The 27945-nt window shown below is 39.6% G+C and overlaps 1 pseudogene; it reads right to left on the bottom strand.

Annotated features, from left to right (window-relative positions):
* Window positions 1-8881: 8881 nt before the first annotated feature.
* Window positions 8882-27945, bottom strand: part of LOC123980616 — a 49927-nt pseudogene continuing 30863 nt past the window's right edge.

Genomic DNA, 27945 nt, shown 5'->3' on the forward strand with positions numbered 1-27945 from the left:
GGGGTCTGTGCTTTGGAAGTTCACAGCTGAGGTTTGCTCTGTTGAAGTCCCCGAGAACAATGAGCAGGGAGTCTGGATTTTTTTCTCCACGTTAGTTATCTGGTCGGCCAGGTGTAGTAACGCCCCGCTAACACAGGCCTGAGGTGGAATGTAAACAGCGACCTTTGTTCATGTAGAGACAGAGTCCGTCGGAAAGTCGGATGTTTATGATAATAATAAACAAAAACACAAAAAGCACTACGGAGCTTAATCCAGAGGCTGTCATCTTACGCGGCGCCATCTTCAAGATCAAAGGTCATTATTATCACTTAGTTGTGGATTCCAGAGGTGTGCTGTCTCCCTCCATACCAGATGATGTCCACACTACACTGCAACACTTACAAACAAGACTGCAGCATTTCTACAACAGAGGAGCTCGTCTTCTTCCTGAGCGTCATCCAGGCACAGTTAACATGCACACAGCACGTGGGTGGCCCTCAGCTACTGTCATGACAATGAGGGTTTGAGCCAAGATCCTACAACACTGTTCCACGGCTGTGGCTCAGGAGTTTGAGGGCGTTAGCCGTTGGCTGTTAATCGCAAGGTTGGCGGTTCAGTCCCCGGCTTTTCCGCCTGTGTGTGAATGGTGAATGCAGATGTCGTGTAAAAGCTCTTTGAGAGATCGTAAAGACTTGACTCTCTGCAATTCTTTCATCTGTGGCCATTCAGCAGGCCAGATGGAAAGCTTTGGCCGCCCGTTGATGACCTGTTAAGGAGTTAAGCCTACATTCTTCTTCTTATTTGTTGTAAGAAATAAATATGCAAGATTCTTCATCTGCAATGTATTGAAATACTTGTCAAATTGATAAAAAAGGGGGATGTGTCAAGAATAACATTGTAGTTGTATAATGTAGCATGTCTACTTATGATAATTTAATAAATTTATGAGGATTAATACAAATTATGATTTTTAATATTCAGAGAGTATTAATTCATACAGCTCTTGTTTCGCAGGGCACCACCGGAGATTTAATTGGGTAGCGTTTTAATAATTATATAATTATTTACTAGTGATCAGTTAGTTAATAATCGCTCAATTCTCCTAAATCAATCAGTCAGTCTCATACTGAAGGGGTAAATTCGTGACAGGGACTTGGAGTTAAGCAATACACACACACAATTCCTGTGATTACGGTGAAATTTATTAACTAACTAAGCGTGAATATAAATGCGGTTAAATATACATCAAAGAAATAAACAATGGCTAAACAATGAGAATGTGGGGTTCTATTGTGGGGAGAATTTGATTCATAGGGCGGAAGAGAACTAATGAAAGTAGTTAGATGATACTAACTCGGTTAAATTTGTCTAGGAGTTTTAAGGACTAAAGATAATGGATTAACAGACTATTGGACATCACTGACCACAGAATGCCTTGGTTTGCCTTACTGTGGGTGGTCAGCCTGCCTTGGCCTGTTGCACGGGTCCCCACACTAGCTGCCCGATTCCTGGCTTTCTGCTAGGGAATTTTCTGTGGGTTCTCCGTGTCTGAATGAAGGAAAACACTCCAGTGTTGACCGTCCTCAGTCTGGCAATTAGGCTGTTCTTTTTGGATATCCTTTGGGTTACTGCTGGCGGGCCCACGTGGCTGGGTCCGGCTTCAATGGGAGCAGTGTAAGTTAGCTCAACGAATAAAGCTTAAAAGAACTTGGTCGTTCTCAAATTAAACTAGTGTAACTTAACGGTCTGATAACTTTTAACAAAAAAAAGAAAAGAAAAGAAAAAGCAAGTAAGTTGCTTGGAAACGAGGGAAAAGCCGAGGTCACGGCGCTTCGCGGGTGTGGCTTGAAACGAACAAAGAGCCTATCGCGGTAAACCGGGTCGAACTGACAAACAATTGTCAGTAGTTCAACCTTAAGGATAGCATTTCATAGGAATCACATCAGATGAGAGGAACTTAACTAGCTTTCTGGATAATATTGGCTGTTACACGTTCTTACTTAGAGATATAAGCAAGATACACGAATGGCATCAGATTATGAACAGGTAAATACAGAGTGACATTTATACATTAAAACGGCATTCCAGAAAGATGGCATGCAATACTTATTTTGTCCACTTGGGGGAGCTCTGGTTACATGAGGAGTAGATATTCAACTCTAAGATTTACCTCTTTACTAGGAACTGGGAAGTTGGTTATACACACGAGCGTGCAGATGAATGTTTTAGTAGGAAATTGTATATGAAACGTTGAACTAAAGCATTAGTTAATACTACACAGACAGTGATTACTAGGAAATAACAGGGAGGAATTAAGACAAAACAAAAAGAGGAAATTAGGGAACTCTTCAAGATTACTTTCTTATGGTTCTCTTGTTTTCAAACATTACTACTGGTAAAACTAGTTTTCAGTCATTACTACTAAGCTAAGAGGCAAACGCCACTACTCACTTAGCAAGAGTTATTGTTTAAACAGAACAAACATAGTTTATGATGGAACATTTGTTGGTTCAAGAAAAACAGGGGTTTATTAGTGTCCCCGTTATGCATACCTGGTTTATCACATTTGCACATCGGCTAAAAGAAGAGAAGGGAGTGGTGTTTTATGGCTCAGCCATTCTGTGGGAAAGGAATCAGGATGGGTGGTACTTTTGATGTCCGGAGGTGACCTGTGGAGGGAGAGGGGTTGGACAACCCCCCTTTGCTGTCCTGCTAAGTGTCTCCAGTGACACCTTTACGGCGAGAGTGGTTCACTAAGGCTCTTTGAATACACAATCCTTAAGCGATGCATGTCTGATTGAGTCTCTGCAGATCCTTACCAAACCCCAGGCGATGTCTCTAGTTTTTGCATGTGAAAAGGCCAACTTCCAGGGGAGGAAAACATCCCCCCCACCTTTTGGCCTGACCTCACCTCCCTCTTGAGGTGAGAGGCTGGTTGGTCCACTACAGTAACAACCTAAATTACACCCTACTAATGAAAATTAGAGGGTTAATAGATACTTAATAATTAGTTAATAGATAATTACGCAACTCTATACAAACACATATTAAATTTAATCTGACTGAGTTGCCGGTTCCCATTGTTCACTTCAAACAGCCAGCTCGTTCACGAGCGACACGTCACTACTACACAGAATCTCCGTGAGGCTGGATGACAAAGTCTCTGAGTTACAGCTGAGTAGCAGTGTAGCTGGTCAGCAAAGTTTCAGGAGCTAGCTTAATCCCTGGGGCACTCACCAGCTGAGTCTCTGGATTGCTTCTCCTGTAATGGCTTACACCAGACCCAGTGACAATAGCCAGGTGAGTCTTCTCAAAAGAATACTGCATGTCGTGTGGCTCGCCAGCCAAGGTACAGGCTGTCTGTCTGTGACATAGGCAGGAGGAAGGTCAGGCAGGCAGAGGTGTAGTCAGGTTGCTGGCAGCCGAAACACTGGTAGGCCAGAAATCAGGCTGGAAGCTAGTCGGCCAGGGATCAGGCGGACAGAGGCTATCTGGCTAATTGTTAGCAAGCTGAGAATCTCACAGGTGGCTAGCAGGCCAAGCAGGGTGCGAACTACGGGGGAGTTTAGCCTGGCTGTGGTCATTGTGTTACTATGGAAACAATTGAGAAAAACTGTATTGCACTACATTTCAATTCAATTACTATTATCCAGTCAGTGTTTCGATTTGATAACTCGAGGCATCACGATGCATCAACTCTAGGGGTGGGAATTTATAGGCACCTCATTACGATTATGAGTGCTACAATGCGATTGTAAAACGAAAGGATAAAGATGTATTTTGCTCACTGTGTGACTACTTGGTACTTTTACAGCAAAGTATTTGTAACAATCCAGGCAAGTAGGTAGTAATGAAATGTAGCTATTTAATGTCACTATATAAATGTAGCTGATATTGCCTAGTATTATTAGATTATTACAGCATTATTACTGACCTCTGCTGCTGCTATTTTCATTTCTGATTACTATAGATCAAAGGGGGGTTGAACTACTAGTGTTGTGTCATTCATTGAACGAAGGTTCATAAGACCTAATCGTGTGTATGACTCGGGAGGAACGGGAAGTCTCAGTGAGTAATTCGTTCATTTTTACGCATGCGTGAATAGTCTTGGAGTCTTAGTTAGTTCACGACTCTCAACTGTTGGTCTGTTTGAGTCGTTCATTTGTCAGGTGACAGCTCGGCTACAGGGCTGTTATAAGCAGGCAGCACAGGAAACAAAATTGATTAGTTCACGACTCATAGCCACTGTAGATTTGAGTCGTTCATTTTTCACGTGACAGCTCCTACTGTGGAGCAGAAATGAACTGCTCGTACAGCGCTCACATGGGTCCTCCTCAGTCTTTCGTTCATTCGGCAGGTTGAGTGACTGCCAGCGCCGGAGAATGAGAGGCAGGTCGGCTGTCAGGTAACAGTAACAGACAGGACTGACATTATATAGCTATTTTCTTACTTATGTGTGTTAATAAAGCATTACATTATTACAGCACAGTGATGTTGTGCTAAGTTATAGTTTTAACACAGCCGTACCGTAACTTTAGTCCTGCTAGTGTTTACAGTTAAAAGCTCATGAGAGTTGTTCTGGGTCCGCTCCACTTAAGTGCCCTGACACACACATAGCAACATTAACGTTAGCCCTGTGGTGTGTTACAGCTAACAGTTGATTCAGGTCCGCCAGAGAATGTAACTTTTATTTTTTATTTACCAACAGAGCTGCTGATTGGTGAACAACCTGGCTGTGTTTGACAGCGATGTGCTCATGTGTTTCTCTGTCTGCAGAATCAGGAACTGATGTGGCCCATTCTGCATCCAGACCTTTTTTATATAATGTGTTAATATTTCACTGCTCCTCTCTCTGTGCTGGAGTTCTTTTAAGAACTTGGTGGCTTGATCCAGATTATTATTAAATTGGTTGAATTTTAATAAGAGAGTGTTTATTCATATAGTGTATCAAGCTTATTAGTTCTATATACGCAAATCTGATATTAATATTTTACTCATGGATAGGGACGTTAGGCTACTGTATGAATGAGCACTTCAGAGATAATGAGTGCATATAGACAACATATTTCTGTGGTTTTTACATGGTTTGAATTTGGTTGTGGGCCCAGGGGGGTTTATATAATGATGATAGAGAGTGATCAAGAGGTGACTTTGTGCATTATACTTTCGTCAATTAATGCAAGCCATGCAGCCTTTGAGAGTGTTTGACAACCGTTTTGTTTCTTAATCGCCCACTAGAGGGCTGCCGCGTATTCCAAATGAGCGAAATGAACCTAATGACTCAAAAAAAGAGTAGTTAATTTTAATGAACGAGATTTGAATTCGAGTCAGTCAAAAGAGTCGAACTTGCCATCACTATGAACTACGCACTTTACAATGCTCCAGCCACACCATGTCCACTTCGCCTAACGTTTAAATATATGTGTTCCTTTTTTGTCTCGTCTAGTGTGTCTACATGGGCCTTGAGAAACGGCATTTCGTTCATTTGTGTACTCGATATGTGGATGAATGACAACAAACCAACTTGAACTAGCAGCCAAAAAACTACCGCCAAAACTTTTCCAGCAGTTGGAAAACAACAGACAGACTTTATGTTCATGTGAAAATTTAGTAGCAGCAGTCATTCATTCAACAGTTGTCTGTCTCTGCTAAACAGGGAGAACCACACATCTCTTTTGTATGCATGCCACAGACAGTCTGTAGCTGCACTTCCGCATTTCCGAGTTCCGCCTTTTTCGTTCTGTTAACATTACGTTATCAATTAACCTCTAGATAATCGATTATTGACATTTGTGAATCGATTCAGAGTCGTCCAAGTCCGCATTGCGATGCATCTAAAAATCTATTATTTTTCAACATTCTTATACTGCAGCACTGAAATTATAGGAATTTGTTTATTGTTTCAACTTTTATTTTTCACAAGTAAATTACTATAGGCAATGATGTAGAAAATAATAAAGAATAAGCGAATAGCTGCATTTCTGATTCATTCTTGTTACATATATTTTATTACAGTAAATAAAGTGGGATTATGCTATTCTTCTTCCATAAAAATATACTGATTTATGTGAAAAATCATTTTAATTTAAAAGATAAAAATCCATTATTTATGTGTAATGTTCCCTGTTATTAGTGTTTTGTAGGTCAGTGTGTTATGGGTGACAATGAATGGTTTCTGAGTGAGAACTGTTGCCAGTGTTTGAAAAAGTGGTTTCAGTTTTGACCAATGCCTGTTAGCAATTAAAAAAAACCACACCTGTCCTGTATGCATTTCGGTCCAATCCCCCATTATTGCCCATACACATGTACAGGTATGTATCGGCTGGTACCAAACCTGAAGGACTAACTAGTATAAATTGGTGTATTAGTAAATATAGCCTAACATTAAATAAAAAGTATAATGTTATTATAATATATTTACAGGTTTATTTTGGTAATGTGCATACATATAGTTTATAGTGTATTTGTAACATTTAAACAGCCTATCAGTTTAGATTTAACAATTCAGCTGTTTCACAAATAAAACTGTTTCCTGATATTACACCACTGTGGTTGAGGTTTGATTAGGGCTAATGTTATTGTATTCACTGGAATTTCAGATAGTAGGCTACTAAAGAGGTTATACCTTGCAGGTGTCTTTGCATACTCCAATTGGTGTATCTTTTCTGTTGTCTCTTATTGTCTCCACCAACCTGCCCCTGTTCTCCTATACGGGTCTTTTTTTGCTCTCTGCAGTTAATGTATTTTTATTGTTTCCTGTTGTTCACCCTCTCATGCACTGAACGTATACCACAAATATAAACCAAACGCTTTCAAGGGGAAAGCAGGAAACACGTTGAAGGTTGCATACTCACAAGCTTTTCACATGATGAAATAACTAGTTACTTAGAACAGATCAGTTATCAATAGGGGTGTGACTAAGTGAACAGGCTGTGGCTGGGATGTCTTTTAGTATTCATCTGCACAGACACCTCACAGATATCACTGCTGCTTAGTAGATGGTACCAATGATTTTCTGAGTATGTTTAATCACCCACTGCAGAGCCATTCTGTTCTGGGCCGTTCGTGTTTGTGATGTTTTCAGTCAGGATGCTTTCTTTTGCTTCTCTGTAAAAGTTAATATTGTGGCTGTTTCTGAGCTTTCTTTACCAAAGTGAAGATGTGAGATGACCATGTCAGGTTCCCTGTGATGTTGATTCACAGGAACAATAAAACTTTTCACCTGCTTTTTTTGTCTACCTATACTACAACAGAAGTCTGAATGTAACAAACCTGACCTCCTCAATCTCTAATAAAGACTAGCAAACTCCATAGGTTATCTCTCTGTATGTGCGTGTGACTGTTTAAATAGGCCACTTTAAATGCCACTTAGGTTTTATGTTGTTAGGTCAAGGACCTCAATGGGTTAACCAAGATTAAAAAATGGCAAAATATTAAAAGCTAGGTTATTTTACTGGGAGGATAGTGTTACGACCCAGCTCGTTAAGGTAAGGTAGTAACAAGTGATTTGGGATTGAAATGAAGGTGGCAAAAGGACAACTGAATTCTGGTTAAAGTCAAAGGTTTAATTAAATGAGTTGACTCAAGAAAACACAACAAAAAGAGGCTATATAGGTTCTGACAACAAAAAGGAGAAACAAAACAGGGTCTTGTCCAAAGACAGGTACTCTGCTCAAAAAACACAAGGAGGTCAGCACCTATATGCTTTACAATAATGCAAAGTAAACAAACAAGCAATGCTCAAACAAAAGAGTGCCCAACACTTGGTGCACTATCACACTATGTGATTTACAAAGGGATCAAAGTGACTGAAGCCACTTAGACAGGCAACAGACAGAAACAGGAAATACAAACACTCTATATCAGGCTCCAGAGGAACCAATCCTCGACAGGGACTCACAGCTGGGATTTGCATGACAGCCAGAAGCAGGAACACAATTACTTTAAGGCAGCCAGTGGCGGCCGTAACAATAGCAGTTACAAAATGGTGTGTTTAAAATGAAGTGAACACAAAAGAAAATGACAATGGATTGGTACGTCTCTGCTGGTCTCTTCTGCCCAGAAGCCTGGCTCTTTGCTGTTAATATAGGCTATTGTTATATTATGTAGCCTATTCATAATATTGTGTATTTGCATGGAGGAATGTAAACAGCAGCAACAAATACACTGGTGAATTCTGTCAATTTGAAACATGCTCTGCCCGTCAAGCGCAAAAGCTTGATCCTGGATGTTGTTGTGCAGACAGGTCTCAGTAAAGGTGAGGGAACAGCAGTCTCTGATTTCCCGTTGCTGAGTTTGAAATCTGCTATGGCCTGGTAAGGTAAGGATCATTGTGTTGGTTTGTTGTTCCTTTCTTGTCTTTTATTTTCTCTCTTTTTGGGGGATATCCTGCCACTCATGGCTTCATTACACACTTTAAAAATGAGGATGTCACAACGGAGTCTAATCGCCAGAAACTCTGCATTTCTCATCTTCATTATGCACATAATAATAATAATAATAAGTTGCACTGTGTTGTAATGTTTGTAATGTCTGCCACTGTCAGTACATGTATAGAGAATTCATACCACAAATATTAAAGCAAATGCTTTCAAGGGGAAAGTAGGAAACATGTTGCAGGTTACTTTCTTTGCTCTGCATACTACAAGCTTTTCACATGATGAAATAACTATTTACTTATAACAGATCAGTTATCAATTAACCCCACAAAAGGAAGCAATCAAAAGTCAAATAATAAACTATAAAAATGTTTTTATTACATAACAGAAAACAGACTAAAAACCTTAAATAACACATTGAAACACCTGATTTCTCTTTATATTTCAACAGACAAAGAAATGCAGTTGTTAGACGAATAAGAAAGAGAGAAATATTGCATTTATGGTGAACATGACATCTTCCTCTTCCCCTTCATGATGCTTGAATCTCAGTCACTCTGTTGACATCGTCTGCTTGTACTGCGTCCTGTGGAAATGAAACAGCACAGAGAGAGAGAGGTGTTAGTGCTCTGCAGTGAGTTAATGCAGCTGAAAAAGAAATGCCAGCAGCACCTTGAGCTTGTCTTGGTGAATCAAAGCCTGATATAAAGTGAGATTAGCTCTCCTTACTGACATTTGGCTCCAATGCATTCTGGTCCACTGCTTTATGGAGGCATGGCTATCTAAACATAATAGACTTCAAAGGATTTCTTCTGTATGATTGTTAAAAGATGTCAAAAAAATGCTCTTTCCTAACAGGATATATTCTCCCTTTTTTCTTCTGAGACAATTTCTTGTTGAAAAAATAATGTACCTGTCCTCGTCGCAGCTTACCTTTGTTGCAGCATCTTGATCTAAACCACCTGAAAGAAAATTAGATGGAATGAATAAGCATGAATAACTAAAACTTCAACATGACACTAACAAGTCTTTAGCTGCATTTTCATACACAAATGTGTCTCACCACTCAAACATGATGATTGTACTGTAGAGCATTATGATTCCCAGGATCTTCACTGTAACGTAGACGTCAAACCCAAACTCTGTCAGATTGATCCCTGATGATGTTTCATTACCAAGAGCATTTGTGGCCACACAGTAATAACCTTCTATATCTGTCACACTGGTCACCTTGAAGCTGTAAACATCTCCTTCAGATACGTTCTTGGGTCCATCTTTGCTGCTCTTGAACCAGGTAAAGCAGCTGACGGGAGGCTTGGCTCTGCTGGAGCAGGTCAGGTTCACCCAGCTACCTGCTGACACCAAACCTGATGGACTGATGGACACTGAGGTGTTTTTAGGAGCATCTGAGGAAAATGTGAGATTCACTTTATTCAAATCAGCTGACATTCCATCAATCATCATGTGATGACAGGATCCAATAACAAACCCTGCTTGTCTTACATGAAACACTGAGAGTCTTTCTCTCCTCTGCTGTCTTGACATCTTTTCCTTCATTCACAGGATATCTGGCAGAACAGGTGATGTTGTATCCATCATGTTGGTCTGACAGACTGATGGTCTCCTGGATTTTAGTTGTAAAGGTTCGATCTGTGTTTTCCTCTGTGTTGCTGTGTCTGAGTCTTTTTGGAGGTTCCAGGTGAGTTTAGGAGGGGAGTGTGGACAGGGAGTGGAAGCTGAGCAGGTTATAGTGACAGACTGCTTCTCCTTCAGATCAGCTGGGATCTCAATTCTGGGGCTCGGAGGAAAATCTGTGATTTCAAATCAAACACAGATTTATTTTACAGTAGCTCTATGCAGTTTTTCTATTAAATCACTTATTAATAAATCTAATTTCTTCTTAATGTCAATCGGCTGTAATCTCACTGTTGCTTGGAACAGGCACTATTCTGCTTTTAATGTGAAGGCACCGGGTCGGGATGTAGCACTGTGCGTGCTCCCAAGCCTCGGTCTGACTACAGTAACAACGCTGCAGCTAGCCCCTGGCACAACACAGACTCCAACATAAACTCCATGTAAGGATACAAAACAACAATAAACGTTTTTGTGCTGAAGCCTGTCAGATCATAGAAAATCAGATGATGCCAGTGAAAACAGTAAACATCAGAAAGCCTAGAGAAACACAGAAAGAGTTACGTCAGCTCGCCGGCTAATGCCGAGCAGTTGCTAATGTTATCCGGTGCATTGCAATATATAATATGTAACGTTATGGCTGTCCACATTACTGTAACACCAGTATTATGTCAAAGTGTTTATTTTAGCCTGCAAGAAATTATGTAACGGAACAAAGCAAATGTGAAGCGATTTGTTTGATAGCTTATAGTGATACAAGGCAGGGGCAGCCAACTAACGCTACATTAGGATGGACCTGCTGCTGTTTGCTTCTTAAATTTAGATTTATTGTGGTTTTACAGAGACTCAGGTACACAGCGTCTCCACCTTCTCAGTCTCTGGAACTAACGTGACCCACATAATATACAATAAGCTACTGCAACAAAAATGGCAACAACACAGAGTAAGACGCATCCACTAACGTTACAGTAAAAGTACTTACTGCGGTCTGACTGGTGTAACTGAAGTGTAACAACAATCTCATTTATAATATTCAGTCTAGATCACTAACTGTTGCATAATCAACCAATACATGTAGCTCAGCCTCTGGTGAAAGATACTCAATAGTCATGTTAGTTACTGAAAAGCAGACAGGCGAGCTTACGCTGATGTAGCTTGTCGGCTAAATGCAGTAAATGTTATCATTTAACGACCAAAGATTAGTTCAACCTCAAGCCGATAAAATTATACATCGTAACGTTGCAGTGGGAGTTTACCTGAGTTTCCAGCATGTTGTGTGAAGCTGTCTCACTTTTTTACGGGAGCATTGTGCCAATATGCAGCTCGCTGCGTTGTATGAAAGGTACAGAGCCAGTGTTGTGGCTATTGTACGCAAAACTGCGATTTTGCGTGTGTAGGATATGCCTCCAGGTTTGTGTGAGACGCATCCAGGCCGCGTGTGTATACGACGCCCTAGGGTGACGCTAACTAACTAGCTAGCGATGTTTGTGTTTAAGGAGTTGACAGCCCCCCGAGGCAACTTACCGTAACCTTAACCGTCACAGAAGTTAGTGCCTAAACCAGTATATATATTTACCTAGTCAGTAAATACTGTATATGCATGTCAACTAGCTGCAGCGTATCATACACATGCAAAATTGACGTTTTGCGTACAATTCATAGTTTTCAGTCAGGTGACCTGGAGGGCAAAACAACAGACGAACATAGCGGCTCACACCACGACTCCCCGTAGAGACGCCGCAAAAGCAGTCAAATTTTATTTGGATCACCTTAAACTTAAGAAAAAGAAAGATATGAACATAAATTGCAAGTGTTGGGCATATCTGAATCATATAACGTTATAACGTCCGCTGCCACATTTCTACCGTTAAAAACCGCCAGGTCTCTGCCGCCACTTGACTGCGGTAATGTTTACTTTTACCTTCTGGGGAATCCCTCACCTAACACAGCTCAGGCTTGACTCCTCGATTAGTAAATCCGAAAGCACAGCCATCCAGCATTTTGGCAACGCAAAAAGTAACAAACTCAAAGTAACAGTGTATCACTTGCATATTGGTTGGCAATCTTTTTGATTTTCATTGGAATGTGACGTCACGTGAAAACTATGAATAGCCACAGTTTTTCCACAGCGTGTATAATCGTGTGACACCTGAGATGAGATCAGGTTGCTGGAGAAAAGCCACAGCCAGCATGCTGGTGTTTCCGCGTTTATTGTAGAATCTCTGTATGAAAGCTGTTGTGTTTCGGATTAAGCTCGCTCGTGTTCGCTTCATATTACCCTTTAAATGTAATAAAGAATTAACAACAATAAATATCATGCAGGTTTTGTCCCTCACCAATGATATGATGAGTGCAAAGAACTCAGTCCGTGAGTTTTCACCTTTTTAGATACTGACATTTTGTCTGATTTAACAGTTACTGTAATGCAGACTTTATAAAACAGAAAAGATTTTTTCATAATATGTATCTAAGCAGTATTCGACTGTAATAACTTTTGATATTTCATTTCACAGTGAAGGTTAGTGTCATGGAGTTTGCTGTTTAAACCAAAACTGCAACTGATTTGCGTTGTGTTTTACTCCCAACAATAACATACTGTATATATATATTCATAGATATATGTACTGAAACTACTAATATACTGAACTAAACTCTCTCACCTGTAACATTTATTTTAAGAGGATCACAGCGTGCTGTTGCCATGATGGTTTGTTCTCAATTCTGAAGAAGTATGTGTTTGTATAACTTGTATTTAAACTGGAAAACAGAGTGGTGCAGTTTTTCTGACTCAGGTTTCCAGTAATCCACATTGTATAGGTGTTAACTGTCCTGCTACTATTGAAAATCACAATGTTTGGATTGATGCCAAACCTGGAGTCATTTTTAATCCACACTCTGAAGGTTTCTCTTCTTCTGTCAAACTCTTGTTCTGATTTAGCTCTAAAGTTACATGGGATTTGCAAACAAGATCCACTCAGTGCTTCCATCTTCTGTGGTGCAGTGATGATGAGGGCTGCAGGCTCAAAACAATCAGTCCAAACACCTGTAAAACCAGATGATTAACAAAAAAGGGGAGCAAAATCTGCATGAAGAGAAAGTTCACAATACACAAACTACAATTCAGCAGCAGCATGTTTGCTCCTTTTTCCTTTTAACAATGTCAGTATAAAACATTTGACTGCGCTGGTCTTTCTGCTTTGTTTCTAAATGAAGTCCAAACTGTAAATGATGAACGTCTCCAAATAAAAGTGACTGAACAAACAGCTCACCTGAAAGAAAGAAGACACTCAGTAACATGTTGGCTGTCACCATATTCACAGACAGGACTGCAATGACTCATCACCTGGATTTGAAAACACAAAAGTTACTTTCAATATTTTAATCAAAGCATCTTTTGAACAAAGCATTCATGTTCTTTTAAAGCAAACTCAAAAATTCTATCACAAACTTGCCATGCACAAACCGATTTTACTGTGTTATAAACAGTGATTAATATGACGTTGCACATATTTGTTGTTAACTTGTTGTTAATTGTTTGTTCTTTTTATTTATTTTTTTTATATTGTCAGTTGTAATATTTTTCTCTATTCTTCTGTTTTTCTTATATAACTTGCATTTGTTTATTACATATTTATATATTTCTACATCTATTTATGTCATCTGTATATCTGTCTGTGTGGCACCTTAACACCAAAGCAAATTCCTCGTATGTGTAAAACACTACTTGGCAGTATAAAGCTCCTTCTGATTCTGATTCTGATCCTAATAATATCTGAGGTTTATTTCTTCCGATCTAAAACCCAACAAATAAAATGTATCCTATATTTTTAGTGGAGTTAATGAAAAGCAACAAAATAAAAAAACTAAGAGAACAAGCTATTTTACCTTATCAAACGAGCCTGCAGCTGAGAAACAATTCATTTTAAAATTAGGCAATATGTCATTTTCAGCAGAACTGCAGCAGATCCAGTAACTGACTTCCCTGCTAAGCTGTTGTAATATAAAAGCAAACAGAGTTGTTGTTTCAAGCTAGAAATCACATGACTAAAATACTGCAGAAATAGCCTTCACACTTCTTGTCCGCACTGTCAGTGAGAAAATCTGCTGTTGTTGCATCATAAACTCACCAGGCTGCAAATGACTCATTTCATTTTCTAGTTTTTTTTTCTACTATTGGTTTAACTCATTTTCCTTTACACAACAGTGTAGTACTGCAGCCTATTGATTGCAAGCCTACATGTCTTATTTTTTCTGTAGCTTATTTTACATATATGGTGACAATTAGAAACAAAATGAACTTACTGTATTGTAAGGAGGACGGTTCCAGGAGATAAAGATTTAGATGATCCTCTCCTGCTGAGTTTCTTACTGTCAAACGTACACCTGCATTCAGACCAGTTTATAGACCAAAAGGAAAAAGGTTGATTGTGGCAACAGACACAGGCAAGTCTAAATCATCTATTTTACAGTAACATTTGAATAGATAGTGTTTCTGGGATGGGGTACAATATGAACAGTATGAACAGCTCTGAAATAGAGAATGATGAATAAATAAAAAGAGTTAGCCAGTAAACAGGTGGCTGATTGGAGACAGAGTTACTGGGTTATTGCACAGGAATGGTTCCTGACACTGTGGGTCAGAGTCAGCTGTTCATCAGACTGATGGCTTGTGGGAAGGAACTGTTTCTGAGTCTGTTGGTTTTGGTTTACAGACCCAAAGGAAAATGGCTGATTGTGGCCACAGACAGAGCACCGGTGGCCAGTCATTATGTGTGAACTACTCAACGATGCATGAAAACGGCTCCCCGACAAATCCTTGCCACATTGCAGAAATCTGCCAGATATCTAACATGCCAAATATCTGGAAGATTCGGCCGAATCGACATCCACATCCAGCCAATGAGAGCAGGCAGCTGGCAGAGCAGGCAGCTACTTTTTCACCACAAAACACTTTTTACTCACCTCCAGCTCTCTCTGTAGCTCAGATGATCCCTGCTACCTGCGCATGCTAATCCATTCTTTCACCCATATTCTTTGTCTTTATAATCACTATCTTTATAATAACAAACAACAGCTGTTTTGTCTGTAGGTTCGCGTCATTTCTCGTTTCACATTTCACGTGTGTTTTCTTGACCAGCGTCGGGTGAGCCGCTGTCAGCTTATGTAGGGTGTGACCCCCTGTCACCAATCAGTCACGTAGTGTGAACGCCACAACGACTCAAGACTCCCGTCACAAGAAGGCAAGTTTTGTAGTGTGAACAGCAATGGCGATCGGCCAACGCTGAAAGTTGTGCAGTCTGCACAAGCCTTAAGGCTCCTTCTGCTGGATCAGTTGAGGACTCTGTTGTGGTTTTGTCAAAATGCAAACAAACAAATAAATGCACATCAGAAAGAAGATTTCACAAAAATAGGGAGATTTGTGCACTTTTTGAAGTACACAGCTGTGCAAAGTGTATCGTGTTCATGTTCTACTTTGTTCTACTCCGATGTTGTGATGTACAAAGAGCATCAATTATTCTTTTTATTATATAACAGAAAACAGACTTTGATAAAAACCTTACAAAACACATTGAAACACCTTATTTATCTTGATATTTCTACACACAAAGAAAACACAGTTGAGACAAAGAATTTCTGAAAGAATCAATATAAAATGATGAAGCTCTTTTGACATTCTACTGCGTCCTGTGAAAATGAAACAAAGAGAAAGAGAGGTGTTAGTTTTCACGGATATGGTTGGGTGGGCTTTTGTTGTTTCCTGTTGTACTTTGAAGTTCTGTCTCATTGATTGTCTAATGTGTTCATGCAGCCTTGTAAGCTACTACTTATTGTAGGTTTTTACAGTCCACTGTCGCAGACGTTAAAATGAATGAATTTAATTTTTCTTTTTTTAAGCTGAATATTATGAGCAAATGACATTAAGTTAATATGAATGTGTTTAATTCAAGTTAGAGTGAGAGGTGATGGTGCAGTGGATAAGAAACATGCCTCTGATGTGGGAGACCCAGGTTCTGCCCCTGAAGAGTTTGAGCATTAACCTCTTAACATTCCTGTAAAATTCATTCAAAATGCCTATTCGAGGCACATCCAAAGTAAATTGAATGTCGTTCTTGAACCATTTGGAGCATATGTATGGTTTTGGGCTTCTCTGAAAGATGACACTTTGGAGTGTCTAACCCAAAAGTCAGAATGATTGTAAGTGCTACTGAAATTGATTAATATAAGTTTAAACACACTAAAACTAATATATTTTTTGTTTCCGCTTGAAAATGCTTGCTAACAAATGCATGCATACATAGCTGGGACTTATTGCCTGGAAAACACTGTAGGGCCACGGCATAAAGCCTTACTTAGCCCAACTTGACCTGAACTTTGATTCTGTGTGCATTTTTAATTTCTCTTAGCTATTTGGGATAAGTAGGACCTGATAAGTATAAAAAAAACTAAGCATTGACTTTGAACAGGAAATACTTTTTAAAAAAAAATATGTCCTTGTATGGGGAAATTGGGTCTATTTTACTAAATAACACAATAAAGTCACCAATGTGTAATAAAGTAGAAAACTGTTTATTTCAACATAAACATGTTTCTCATCACAAAAGAACATGGCTGTGCAAAATTGCAAGCAGTGAGAATGTGTATATGTAACTGTGTGTGAGTGAGTGAGTGAGAGAGAGCATATGCACATAAATGTGTATATTTTAATGCTTGGGCATGGCAACAATATTTTACATATACGTATATACACACACAACAATTAAAATTATCTTTCAATACAAATCAATTCAACAAACAAAACATTTTGTGAGTAATTGTGTAAGTGCTTTTGTGTTTATTTATTCGATTAGTCGAGTTCAAGTTGTGGTAATAGGTGACTGGCGCACATGCATGGTCATATGACCTTTTCATGTGACCTGTAGCTAATCAGGAAGTGATAAAAGGGTTTCTAGTTGCAGTGGAGAGTCCGTTGCTTTCCACTGAACACACCTGGCAGGGTGACAGCCAGACATGAGTGTCCCGTCCTCCATGGAGGGAACTGGAGACGAATGATGCCTACAGCTGACGTGGCCATAAATCAGCGGCTGTGGATGTAGGATCCGGAGTTACCGCACCGGGAAACCCCCCCTCCTGCTGCATTATTGTGCAACGGGACTTTGCGTAACCCTGCAAAGCGGACCAGGCCAGCCACTGTTTCTTATTTTATTTATATTGTTTCTTTTGTTAATGGTTTTCCAGTAACTTTTGGAGATGTCTGTTGCTCGCTCCAGTGTCCCACAGTGATTGGAATAGATGTCCTGTACTGGGTGTCTACTCTGTCATATTTGGGATGCAGGTTTAAACACAGGTTGCTCTCCTCTCTGTATATCCATAGCTGGACTCTGTACAAGGCTGGGTCCGTATCGGCGCACCGCCTCCCATTCCGTGGTGAGACTGCACTGGGTGACATTCTGTAGTGGTGTATATACTCTAAATTTGACCTTGCATGCTATTTTGTAGTGAATAACCTAGATGGTAAGTGTGTAGTGTATAGTGCATGGATTTCGTGGTGCTGGGTCTGCTGTCTCCCTTTTGTGTGCTGCAGTTGCTGGTTGTAGGTGGTGTGTACGAGCCGACTCGACCTTCTTGCCTTGAGAAGAGTAACACTGTCCTTTTTTTTTCAACAAATTTATTACCAGGCTAAGTTTACTTATGCTGATGGTATTTTAATAGGGATTTTAAACAATATACTTGTAATAAAATTACTTACCTTTGTACCACACATGCCTTTTTGTAATTGATCCTGTTCGGGGTAAATCAGAGTTTACGACACACAACCTTATATATCAAGGGTTCTAACGGGTTCCTCCTGCCCTTACAGGAGGTGGCGTTGTCAGGCCAAACAAAAGGTATTTCTCCTTTGTTGCGGCACCACAAAGTGAATTACTGATCTCCAACACATACACATGCTAATGTTACCATTAAGTGAACGAGGTTTACTATTCAGAATGAACACCAGTATCAATGCCAGAGGGAAACCAGGGAAGAAGACAGTGTAGGCTACTCCTATAATTCACTGATTTATATAAACTTTAAAACTTTTAACTGTTTAACAAAGATTTTTGTTTTGTACTATATAAAATAAAAGCAAATTAAAAGCAAGTACTATAATCATAACTAGAATAATAAAGCAACAGTCGCCTTTCATACTACTTCTGTAGTTTATTTTTCAAAAGTGCTTAAAAGTTTTAGGCAATAACTCAATGGAGAATGTTCTGCAGGCTACATCACGAGCCAGATGTTCCTTGATTTACTTTAAACCATTACTGATCACATTGACAGCGTTGTGTTGGAAAGATTTGTGCTGCGGTGTTTATGCGAGAGAGAGAGACGAGGGAGAGATGTGCTGCGCGAATGCGCTACGGCGCAGATCTGCAATCAAATGTGATTTTACAAGGGCCTAGAAAAAAAAAAAATCAATTTCAGTATGTGGCGCTCAGTGTTGATATTGTTATGGGCCGCTACAAATAAACAAACATATGGGAAACACTGGGTGTTTCTCAAAACCAAGAATGCAAAGAACGGACTTGTGTTCTTGGGGAGAACGTTCTTGATAGTCGTTCTTGGAAGAATGAACTTGGAATGTCACAAGCACGCACAACGCTGCTGACGGTTTGAGACGATGCGCTCTTGCTGGTATTGCGCAATACCCCAAGCACAGAGGCCGCCTGCAAATACTGTGATCACAACTCTACTGTACACTAACAATGTAATGTCTAATATAATAATAATGTTAAGTTAAAACCTTACAACATGACTCAGAATGTAATGATAGAATAACAGCGGTACGAACGTTAAAATTATCTTACAGCTGTGGGTGTTTACTCTGCCGTTGTTGCTGGACTCTGTGTTGCTCTATTAGCCGACTGGCTGGCTGGCTCGTTAGCGTCACAACTCCGAAAACGTTTGAGCACATTTTATCCATTGTTTTTAGTAAAACTGCCAATATTCGACATCTACACAACTGATTTCTTGCCTCAAAACTTCTCAGAAGTGGATTTAGTGATGAAATAATGTATGAAAATAGTAAATGTTCTGTTGTTGGCCTCTCTCTCATCTTCTTTCCACTGTGACACCAAAATGTGTCACCTATCAGATTCTTTGGCCCAAATGGCAAGTTAAGCGCCAGAGGCTTTGTTGACGATGTGAAGCGGTTACAGATTGGTTTGTTTTAGGCACCAAAACTACTGGGTTGGGTTTAGGTTACCAAAAGTACTGGGTTATGGTTAGGAAAACATTGTCGTTTGGGTGTAGTCACAGAATCTGATAGGTCACAGATTTTGGTCTGCTGGGATATCTCTGCCGTGAAGTTCACACAAGTTACCAACCGATGCATCCTCGGTAAAATAGGCGTGTCAAGAACACTTCTGGGAATTTTAACCATTCTTGGCAACTTGTGTTTTAGGACAGTACTTAGGCCACAAAAGATGACGTTTCACAAGAACACAGATTGAGAAAGGCCCACTGTCTTTCCTCTGTCGCTGCTACTCTGTTGTTGCTGCTGCAGTGGTCTGTGTAACTGGGACCAGAGGGCTCTGTGGGCGTGACTGGCCAACCGGTCTAACCTCGCTTCTCAACCCCAAAAAAAGCACATTTTGGATTCGCCATCAACTTTCGTAAAAACTGCCAACATTCGAGTTCTACACATTTGATTTCTCTCCTCAAACCGCCCAAAAGTGTATTTAGTGATTAAATTGGGTGCAAAACTTGTAAAAACAATATGCTGTTATGGTATTTCTCCGTTAGTTTCCGCTGCATAAAGGCTTCTTCTTCATGAGTAGTCTTACAGTCAAGCAGTCATGGCAGACAGTGGAAGCGATACTGCCCCCAGCACTTCCTGTAGTGCGTTGCAGTTAGAAAAGAAAGCCCAGAACTGTTCTTAATAAGAAGATTGCTATCCCCTTAAACAGCCTCTCTGTAACGATGCGTCGACAACAAAATTTCACATCGACGAATTTTTATAGTCGACGTCGTCAATTACGTCGACTAATCGTTGCAGCCCTACATAGCATGTAAAATTTTTTTTCATATTTCAATACAGTTAAATTCAACAAACAGAACAATTTGTGAGTGAGAGTGTGTGTAAGTGACTTTATGTGTGTGTGCATTTCAATGCCAGGACAAAACAAAAACAATGTAGTGTGTGCGTACACCTATCGTGTGTGAAATGCTGCAATGCAGTTGTGCTCCGTTTGCAGACTCGAGATTTACCCAAGCAGCCTTTTTCTCTGGTGCGCATCTGGTTTCTCTGATTCACCATCCCTGGCAGATCATACGCAGAGGTTTTGCGGACTGACTTGTGGAGAACTGGAGTGACCTGACTGTGATTGCCAGTGGCTCAGGTATGAGCGAAACTCCAGGAACTGCATGATGCCCTTTCTTGGTGTACCTATTTTAATGTCTTGCCGGTACCTTTAGTTCTGACTGAACTACCATTCAGCCACAACTGAAGAAGCCTCTTGGATGAAAAGTGAAACATCTTCAAGAAACCTTAGCCAGTCATTGATTTCAACCTTCCTTGGATAACCATGACTGAAGGACTTCCCTAACAAATTAGTTAAGAAATAAACAATTATCAAATGTAGTGTCGTTGGCTTCTGTCAACTATATTGTTAGTGTACCAACACTAATATATATAGGTCTTATGTTACTAACACAACTTCTCCCCTTTCCGGTAGACTTGTGCTTTCTCGTCTCTCTCCTCTCTCCTCCTATCACTTCCTGCAGGTGTTTCTGGCTCTGGAGCTGTGGAGTCTGGATCTGTGGCTGCGGGTCACCTGCTGCCCCCGTGTTCCTGCTCGGCACCCTCTGCTGCAACAACTATTGTTGCTAGTCCTATTGTTATTATTGTTATTATAATAATTAACATTACGATTGTTATCATTAACACTACTATAAATATCTGCACCATTTTTCATTTAGTCTATAGCAACATCACCTTTACTGTCTGTACCTCTGTGTGTGTATATTGTGTAGGCTGCCTCCCTCCCCTCTCTCTCTCTCCTTCACCCCAACCGGTCGAGGCAGATGGCCGCCCACCCTGAGCCATGGTTCTGCTCGAGGTTTCTGCCTCTTAAAAGGAAGTTTTTCCTTGCCTCTGTCGCCTAGTGCTGCTCTTGGTGGGAACTGTTGGGCTTCTGTAAATAGCATCATAGAGTACGGTCTAGACCTGCTCTTTTATGAAAAGCGCTGTGAGATAACTGTTGTTGTGATTTGGCGCTATATAAATAAAATTGAATCGAATTGAATTGAATATTTTCATTAAAAACTATGAGCCTGTTAAATTCTGAAATTTTATTCCACAAATGACTATACTGTACAGTTGTGTGGCTAGAAAGAAACTGCATTGATTTAAAAAAATTAAAAGTTCACCATACTGTGCCACGGGGATGTCATGAGTTGTTAACAATGTATGATATATATTAACACGTGGACTAGTAAAATGTGCCTAGTACCGGACAGTAATCAAAACTGTAAAACTTTGTTGTACTAAAACCAGGCCTCAGCACCGCTTCTTGGGGTATACTGCATACTGTAACTGAGAGCACAAAAGAAGTCTAATGCGCTCTCTTTCCAGATGTTGCTTTGGCCAAAACATGCCAGACCTTGCATCAAGAATAAAAAAATTTAAATACACATTAAATGTTCTGTGGGAAGGTCAAGGATTTTGAACAATGTAATATATTAACACATTAAAATGCAATGGTTACATTTAAATGTGTCTCGTACAGTACAGTAATCAAAACAGTACATCTTGAATAACACTGAATTATAGCAAAACCAGGCTGCAACACCACTCAGTCCAAGAATGTAGAGGTTCTAAGGTTCTGTTCTAATCCAACCAAGAAAAATTAGCTCTCTTCAGTGGTGGAGTTTAGTTTTCAAACTTTCTTGACAGTTCCCCCACATCCAGCTCCACGATGATCTTTTGAGTTACCTCAAAAGTGTAGCGGAGCTTTGTAGGGTATTGCATGTTTAATGCATGAAAGAGTCCAAACAACATTGCAAACGCAATGGCTACATTCTCAAGATCTCGAAGTGCCACCACAACACCCTCGATGACTACTACGACACAGAGGGTTCGCTGTTGACAGTGTCTTTCACAACAAAGATCCTCCTGTCGTCATCTCTATGGCACTGAAGAAATGGGTCTCAGCCATTTCCTGGTGAAAAGGAAAGGGAAACTCAGACCTCATTAGGACATAGGGCGTCTTTTAAACTACACCAAAGTTATTTCCAACATTACTTTTGTGCTTAAAAATACAGCACTGAGAAGCAGTAGTTTTAAAAATATATTCTAAAATCTTATAATTTATACTTTCAGCAAGGACTGTATAATTTATATAACTGTATAATTTATGCAACGCCTCACTGTTTATTTGCACCAATATTCAATAGCCTAAACATCTGCGTTTCATCATATATGTATTAATGCTGGTAGAGACAGCTTGCATTATAAGCCATTATGTTCAGACATGCATAGACTTAACCAGGCAGTAATTTCAAGAGCTACAGCTATACGTATTTGATAGATTGATAGCAGAACAGCAGAAGGATAAATGTCCAAGGAGTTCTGGCAATGACATGAGTGAGGGAGTATCCCATGGGGGAGAGATAACGGTGGTCATGAGTGCGTAAGTCTGTGTGCGAGAGAAAAAGAGAGAGAGCACTCTGTTTCTTCAGCAAGTTATTAACCAAAATGTAGTTTTTAACTTTGCTAGGCTAGTAGACCTAAGTGCAGGACACTTTATTAATATTTACTGGTGTACTTAGGACTAGAATATTAATTTAGTATTAGTCCCTAGTGTTTTTTTTATTTAACTCGATGCAGAAGTATAAATTATAGCTTAACTCAAATAGTTATTTTGAAGACCACATTTACTTGAGTACAGATTTTGGCAGAATATGGGAATATTTTAGCCGGGAAAGGTTCCATGGAGAGCAGAGAGGATAAGCGCTATTCCCATAGCGGGAAGTAACACGTTTTGCAAAATTCACTCTACACTACTAAAAGTTCTTTCAAGTGCTCCCACAAAGCTGAGGGCTTCAGCATTTTGTTTCCCCTTTAATGTGAACTGGAGCATTACTTTCACTGTTATCAACAGAGATCATGTGTGTGAAAACCCATGATATGAAAACCCCGAAATATTCGAGTCTCAAAATTTAAAATCGAATACGTACCCAACGATCGAATATTTGGGTCCAGCCTAAGTAATATTATGACTTTTTTCTCAACTTCATAGAGAACACAGATATGTGCGGAGATTTTGAATGTGCAGAAAGTTTTAATTGTGAGCAGAAATGCAGCTAAGTCATGCCCGCACGTGTGTTGACTCAGAAGGTATGATATTACATGAGAAAAGTTGATCAACAGGAGAAAACATCTCAAAGCACCACAGAATGCCTGAGACCCTCACTGCATTATATTCTATTATATTTTGTTTGAATTGTTGTCTGTCACCTGAATTTTCTGTTACCCTTTACATAAATAAAAACATTTTTACCATAAATTGTAGGAAATAAATTAATACTCAAAATCTTCATATATTTCAGCATTGAAGATCTCTTAAAAGCAGTGTCAAACTCTCGTCTCGATCTCGTGAACCCAATTTCATGTCTCGTCTCGTGAGCTACATGTCTTGTCACACCACTAGTTATAAAGATCCAAAGCCCTCTTGCATATGTACTTTTGCATACAATAGCAAGTACACTAATGTTTTGTAATGTTTGTTGGATTAACTGAAATTACAGTGTATTTGTTATTACAGAGACCAAGGTACCTTAAAAAAAGGTACCGTTTGGGTAGTGATACCGTATTCCAGATAACCAGTACCCAAACTCTAGCAAAAACCATAATCGTGGAGGGGAGACTAGCCAGAGCAAGTTCTCTCTACCCATCCATTTATTTTTATGTAGATGTTTTTGCAGATCTGCAAGTTCACTAAACAGCAAAATTACAGTTAAACTACGGACAGCTGTGGTTGGAAAGCAACCAGCAAGAGCAGCTTATGCTTTTCTTTTTTTTTTAATAGTAGGCTTCAACAAAAAGGGCAGTACTGTCTGATCGGCACCTAAGAAGGTTACACTATAACAATATTACTTCTATACACTCACCACATACTCCTGCACAAGATGATAAGGATCCTCGTTGAGGTAGATGCAGAGTATGATAACACATTCCCATCCAGCATCAATGTCATCCTTAAAGAGTAAAACAAAGCACATGGCTGCATTTTAACACAAAGCTATACCAAGTTACACATGGCTGCTTTATTAGGAAAAAATACAACTGAAAGTTAAATAGTTAGAATTCTTACCGTCACCATGGCAGACATGTCTCTCAGCTTCTTTCCCTACTGCCCGATCTCTTCTCAAACACCTTCAGCATATTGGCAGTGGATGGGTCCAACTGTGAGAGTAGCCTTAACTGTAGAGGCATGGTGGTAATCCGTTTAAACTCTGCATTGATCTGAAACATTAGTACAGGGACATGCACACGAACGCTAAAACTTGTTTTAAGTTTTAGCGTTACTTTGATGAGCTCGGTGTCCATGTACTGTTGTACATAGTCCAGTGGTTTCCAATGTTGGCGCTCATGCAGCCTTTCATCTTCAGCCTCCTTTTCAGCCTGAAATGGAACCACATGTGGAGCAAATTGAGCAGACTTCCACCGCTGTCCACGTTTACGTTTGCGCACAGGTCCACTGTATCTCTGAAGCTAATGCATTGTCATCACTGCTTTGCTGATCAGTTGAATAAGATGAATCATTCAGCTCCACACCAGGATCAGCAGCATCACAGTCAGACAAATCCTCCACCTCAGAGTTGTCTTTAACCATGGAATTGAGGAATCTTTCAACCCTTGTTTCTACACAAGCTTTGCATCAAAACACCTGCACTTCGTGATTACAAACTGGACACACACACACACACACATTTACACCTGACATTTCTATGCGTCTTCAGTGTCCACATTGAGATCCCAATTGTCTGGCTCAAACAAATTCACATCTTCCTCTCATTTCCAAAACTATAATAACTTTCTGAAGTGTCTCTTTCCAGCGGTGCGCCGATGTAATGAGATCGCCCAGACAGTGAAAGTGAAACTTAAGTTCCGCCTGACATCGTTCTGCGCAGTTTGAGGCCTTTATTTACAACAATGTAAGGCTTGGCTGTGGACACACTGCCTGTCTGCGTTGTCAGACTGTTTTTTATTTGCGGAAAACTGCAATTGTGATAGACTGATTTTATCATAAAGTTAATTGAATAGTCATGGAGACAGAAATAAATAATTGAAGAAAACAACAAGTAAAAAGCAGTCATGCGTAAGAGTTAATGTTAAGTGACCAATGTGAAAGAGGCTAAAACGGTTAATGGTTAAAATAATTAAATAGTTGTTTATTAACACAAACGATTGATCCCTGAAGAAGGAAGGGTTGCCATTTAGTTGTCATGCCTACAGACGTCAGAATTCTCAATTAAGTTGATTCAAAAAGGCATCGTGTCCAAGAGTCCTTATTAGTATATATCCCCTTTCCAGGTATGATATCGGTATTTATGCATGTGAACTATGTAATGTTTTTGCTGAACTGTACTGCTATTGTTTTGTAAACATGCTGAGTAAGTGTTGTCTTATATAAACTTTATTTCAGGTTTTAGACCGTTAAATAGCATATAGCCACGCAGCTAGTTAAGCTAACCGTTCCCTCGTTGCGGAGAACGGCATGTCTTCAGAATGTTGTGCGTATTTTGATTGTGCTTGTTTCATGAGAAATACATGCAGGCGGATGGAGATTGCTAATGTGTGTATTGTTAGTCTGTTCCTGTGTCCATTTCAAGTTATTGCTCATGATAGAGAGAAGAGAGTATACTAAATGGAGGAGACAAATGTCAATGTTTTATAAGTTTTGTTTATTTCTAGTACATTTAAGTTTGATAATTTAGGTTTAAAATTGTGGATTAATGGACAGTTTTCACAGACATCTATCTGTTATATTTGACTTTTACCTGTCTAAAAAGAAGAGAAAGATATTATTCTTGTTCACTTACCTATGAGAAAAGCTAAAGAGCATGATAACTATAGTGTGTTGCACTACAGGTGAAAACAAGTTACCTTTTGTGTTTGAATGACACTGTAGTCCTTACAAACTGTTCTTGCCTTCTGTTAGTGTGGTCCAACAACATCCTTGTCTATTTGTGATATTATAACATAGCTTTTGTGTACAGCGTCTTGAGCACAACTGTGTTGACATATTTCTGCACAAAGAATATTTTCGAATATATATTCTACATTTTGTCATTTTATAAAGATACTATATACGCAGGTATAAAGTTATTATATACGCAGGAAACTTAAACGTTGCAGTATAATGTATACTCGACCTGTCTTATTAGCTACCAAATCTGTGTCATTGTTAAAATATTTTTATTGGAAGAGCTTTTGTACAGATGTAACTATTTCTGCTTAACCTCATTCTCAATGAAGTTGATTCAAAGAAGGCATCGTGTCCAAGAGTCTTTATTAATATATCCCCTTTCCAGGGTGTAACACAACCAATTAAGTTTGTCCTCCCACGTAGTTAAATGCGAATACAAAATGCATTCTCATTATTCTATGTGGTCAGAATGCCTCCCTGACCACCTCCAGAGACGGTTTTGCCGATCGGATCACTATCCGTTGTAGCATACCAACATGTGCTACTGTTAATAAATTATGAATATGAATATTTGGGAAATATTAATAATAATAATTCATATATCTCTCATTTTCCAGGGGCACCACCTAAAGATTTGCTGTCCGCTCAAGGCTTTAGGAACCTTAAGTGTAGCTAATAATTGGACAAATTTCTGGTAATTCGTTGGTAATTAATGATTCAAATATGCAAAATCGTTGAGTTAATCAATTAGTCAGTCTCAAATCTGAGGATGAATTCTCTGTACAAGGACCGAGGACGCTAAACAGAACACACACACAAATCACTAAAAAATGAAATTTGAAATTTACAATACAATAGTGTGAGTAAATATGGGAATAGTACAAGAATAACAGTCGAACATGGAACAAATCAGGATGTAATAAACAGAATATGCATTAAGACCAAAATCAGGATAATAGGCTCAGTGGAATTTCAGTCTGGTGTAGTGGAGGGAGAGTAATTCTAGGGGAGTGAGGGAACGAATGATCATGAGTTATGTTGCAAATGGAGTTAAATAAACCAGGGATTTCTAAACTAAAGATTAGGACCAGTCACAGAATGTGGTTTGTATTAGCCTATGTTTGTCGTTTTCCCCCTCTGTGGTCAAGCCTCATAGTCAGCTGAGCTCGTGTGGTGATCAATCTTTCGGGCGCTTGGCACGCGACCCGACTCCTCGAGCAAGTTTTAACCGATGGATTTGTCCAGAGTCCTTGACTGACTGGGGTAGTGGAAAAGACGCTCGCAGGAACGGGCCGTCCGCCCTGGCTTGGCACTCTAAGTTCAGTTGGTGTTGCTACAGCTCAGTGGAAAACACTCCAACTCTGTCTTTGGAGCAGCGGCTAAGTTCGACCCGAGATGAGGATTGAAAGAACTTTCTGAGTTTCTGAGTCAAAAGTTGCGTAAAACAGTCGAGTAATTTAAAACAACAAAATCAAATGAGACACATACATTCACCGTGGGGTTTGCGAGGCCCAGGGAATATAGGCTTGTTGACGTTGCCAAGTTTTAACAAAGTCTGGGGAAACTTTCTTCCCAGACAGCTCCAAAAAAAATTGTCAAAATCAAATCTCCCGCTAAAGAAGAAGGGATTCAGGAACATGAAGCTTTCTCAAGTCGTCTGAAGGAAGTTGAAAGTACGGAGAAAAAAAAGATTGGAATTTCAAAAAACTAAAGGAAGTTTAAGAAAGCGTAATTACGAGAGGATACGAGAGAGAGAGACAAAG

The sequence above is a fragment of the Micropterus dolomieu genome, linkage group LG01, assembly GCF_021292245.1.
Source record: "Micropterus dolomieu isolate WLL.071019.BEF.003 ecotype Adirondacks linkage group LG01, ASM2129224v1, whole genome shotgun sequence".
Lineage (NCBI taxonomy): Eukaryota > Metazoa > Chordata > Actinopteri > Centrarchiformes > Centrarchidae > Micropterus > Micropterus dolomieu.